General features: G+C 39.9%; 1 long non-coding RNA gene across 1 annotated transcript; it reads left to right on the top strand.

Annotated features, from left to right (window-relative positions):
* The first annotated feature begins 400 nt into the window (after positions 1 to 400).
* On the top strand, positions 401 to 3605 carry LOC310795408. Its single transcript, XR_014553617.1, has 4 exons — positions 401 to 478; positions 632 to 812; positions 2049 to 2114; positions 3512 to 3605. It is a non-coding gene; the product is annotated as an uncharacterized lncRNA (long non-coding RNA).
* The last annotated feature ends 210 nt before the right edge of the window (positions 3606 to 3815 follow it).

Raw genomic sequence — 3815 nt, 5'->3', positions numbered from 1 at the left:
TGTGTGTGTGTGTGTGTGTGTGTGTGTGTGTGTGTGTGTGTGTGTGTGTGTGTGTGTGTGTGTGTGTGTGCGTGTGTGTGTGTGTGCGTGTGTGTGTGTGCGTGTGTGTGTGTGCGCGTGTGTGTGTGCGTGTGTGTGTGTGTGTGTGTGTGTGTGTGTGTGTGTGTGTGTGTGTGTGTGTGTGTGTGTGTGTGTGTGTGCGTGCGTGCGTGCGTGTGTGTGTGTGTGTGTGACAACGCGTGACACCGCGTGATTTCTATTGCACATAGGTTACGCAATAAGCACGCCCTGTGCGTGACTCCTCCTGGCTTTCCACTTCAGGACCAATCAGAAACTCACATTTACTGTAGGCTACAAAATCTCAGTGTGGGATGAGGCATCCTTTCATCCTCTGACACTTGTTGAGGTATGACAGGTCACTGCTGACAGACGATCGTTTGAAGCCTGAAATAGATCTTCTGGACTTGAACAACTTTGGGTATCAGTATCTAAGAGTTTATTCAATTGTTTCTGACTTGTACCAATTTTAATATATGCTTTGATATAACCATTCATGTCTGCTAGTCTTAAATAAACGTGTGTCACTGTGCACTTAACCTTATCCACCTGTCTGTTGTCGACTGTGTCCTAGTCTCCAGTCTCGCTGTTTTCCTCCCATTCAACGAAAACGCCTGGGTTTCTTGTGACTAAAACTCTATCACTGCCAACCGCCATCAAACCTAAAAGAAGAAGAAGAAGCAGAAGGGGAAGAAGAAGTGGTGTGCTTGGTCTGCTGACTGCTTAGTCACTTCTATCTGTGCGGGCGGCTAAATGTAAGTCATATCCATTTCAATCATATATGTAATAAGAGTTAATTTACATTGTTATGCTGAGTCATTTGCATCTGTATATGACACCAATGTAAATCTAGTATTTGATGTATCCTTGTCTTTCTGTAGAAGCACACATAACAATAGGCCTACTTGCAGTGTTGGGGGTAACTCATTACAAAAGTAACATATTACATGTAATATATTACTTTTAGCAGTAGCCTAACTCAGTAATATAACTTATTACATATAGGATTTCAGTAATATTATACCAGTTACTTTGTCAAGTAACTCAAGTTACAAATTGAGTTACATTTGATTAAATCAAAGCACATATTTAAAAAAGATACAATCATTTCCTAATCAAACTGTGTGTTTTATGCAAATAACCACTATAGATGACAATAACAAAGGAAAATAATAACATTTAGAATTTTGGATTGTTTACACTGATTTCAAGGCGGTTGAAATTATTTTTCGGGATGGTTCTGGGTCGGCGATGTCATTCCGCTGCTGCTGCTGTTTTGGTAAAAGTAATGCAAAAGTAGTGTAATAAGTAACGAGTTACTCTACACAGACAGTAATATTGTAAAGTAACTTATTACTTTCAAATGAATGTAACTAGTAATATGTAGTACATTACATTTTGAAAGTAACTTGCCCAACACTGCCTACTTGTAACGGAAAGAGAAGAGGACAATAAATAATGCGTCACCAACATAGTGTACGTTGTCAGACATGCTGTAGTGTAGTGGCTGCCATGTCAGCATGTGAGATCATTTATCATCTAGAGAAGTCACACTTCAAAACACAGTCCATGTTTCACAGGCTGTAGGCCTAGTCTATTTCAACACACAGGCTGTAGGCCTAGTCTATTTCAACACACAGGCTGTAGGCCTAGTCTATTTCAACACACAGGCTGTAGGCCTAGTCTATTTCAACACACAGGCTGTAGGCCTAGTCTACTTCAACACACAGGCTGTAGGCCTAGTCTATTTCAACACAGGAAATAAGTCAGATAGGGCTGGCTTCCTCTTCCTGACTCGTTCCTCTGCGGCTGCTCTGGGCCTAACACTAACCTGTGCATGAATGTGGACACAAATCAATTTTTACTTCCTACTTATAATTTCAGAGGGAAATATTTATACTTTCTACTCCACTACACTGATTTCACAGCGTTGTTATGATCATCATTGTGTTCCCTGTCTTACCAACAGTCTCTGTTTGATTATGTCACAGCTGATTGGCAGGAAGAGATCTGGTGGAGGAAGAGATCAAGAGACAAAGATGACTTCTTCACAAGAGGTGAGAACATTAGAATCTGTTGGTCAATATAATCTGTTAGCTCGCCTATTTATAGGATGTTGTCCTGCAGTGATACTCAACTTGCGGCCCGGGGGCCAGATGCGGCCTGCGATAGGGTGAAGAGTGGCCCCCCAACCATTTTCTACTTCACAATGAAAACTAATGTTAAATAAAGTTTGACTGAACTCCAGCTAAATTGTCAAATATGGCCGTCTGCTCTCCACCCAGGCACTTACAGTATGTAGCCTATAACTAACCTAACTAACTAACTATCTATCGTGTGTGGACAAAATTGTGAGACTAAACTCCGGCTGACACCCCAAAAACCCCGCTACAGAAAAAAGTATATTAATGTTTGTATATTAACTGGCCCTGGCCTAATGCCATTTTGCAAAAGTGGCCCCTGGGCAAAACAAGTTGAGTATCCCTGTTGTACTGTATGTCAGAATGAGTACTAAGTATTCTCTCTCCCTCGCTAACTTTGCTAACATTAGCCTGTTGGCTTGGTTCTTCCTATATGATATTTCACAATGCAAAGCTGCTGCTGTTGTCCAGGTCTGGATGAAATCAAATATAACGTGCCATTTATTTTATGATGTGCAATTTTCGGATAATTACACAAAGTGTTTTATTTTCTTTTGAAAGTAATAAGTTACTTTACAATGTTATTGTCTGTGTAGAGTAACTTGTTACTTATCACACTACTTTTGCTTTCACCAAAATAACCGCAGAACGACACCACCGTCCCAAAAAAGAATGTCAACCGCCCTAAAGCCAATGTAAACCGTCCACAGTTCTAAATGTTATCCTTTTACTTTGTTATTGTCATCTATAGTGGTTATTTGCATCAAAAACACAATTTGATTAGGAAATTATTGTATCTTTATTTAAATACCGGTATGTGCTTTGATCAAAATAAAAAATAAAGTCTTGGCATTAGTAGTTTTACTTATTATAAGCTGCTTAGAACGTGTAGGAAGTTACAGTAAACAGGGCTTAATTCCCTCTAATATTTTTGTGTGAAGTCATAACGTTATAATTGACCTTCACTCAATACTTGACTTTACTGAGTAGATGAATGCATCATAATGTAACTCAATGCACCCTAACGAGGAGCTGACAGCAGCTCAGTTTCAAGTTGTAACTCACATTACTTGACATAGTACAGTAACTGGTATAATATTACCAAAATCCTATTGGCGTTATATTACTGTGTTACTGCTAAAAGTAATATATTACCTGTAATGTGTTACTTTTGTAATGTGTCTCCCCCAACACTGGTTACACAGTACATACAACAAGATATGTTTATCTGTCAGCATATGCTTTCATATCATAAAATACTTTGTCAGAGAGAGTAATGACTTATATCCTTTATATCTTCCTCCATGAAACAGAGAGACACCAACAGACCAAAACACCACCGCTCTCTGCAGTGTGGGACATCTTTCAGTCAGTCAGGTGACCTAAAAACACATCAACGCATTCACACTGGAGAGAAGCCATTCTCCTGTGACCAATGTGGGAGGAGCTTCAGTCTGTTAACTAACCTAACAAGACATCAACGCATTCACACTGGAGAGAAGCCATTCTCCTGTGACCAATGTGGGAGGAGCTTCAGTCAGTCAAGTCACCTAAAAACACATCAACGCATTCACACTGGAGAGAAGCCATTCTCCTGTGACCAATGTGGGAGGAGCT

Source organism: Poromitra crassiceps (assembly GCF_964638095.1).
Source record: "Poromitra crassiceps genome assembly, chromosome: 21".
Taxonomy (NCBI): domain Eukaryota; kingdom Metazoa; phylum Chordata; class Actinopteri; order Beryciformes; family Melamphaidae; genus Poromitra; species Poromitra crassiceps.
Note: the sequence above shows the minus strand (reverse complement) of the source record. Positions and strands in the feature narration are given on the sequence as shown.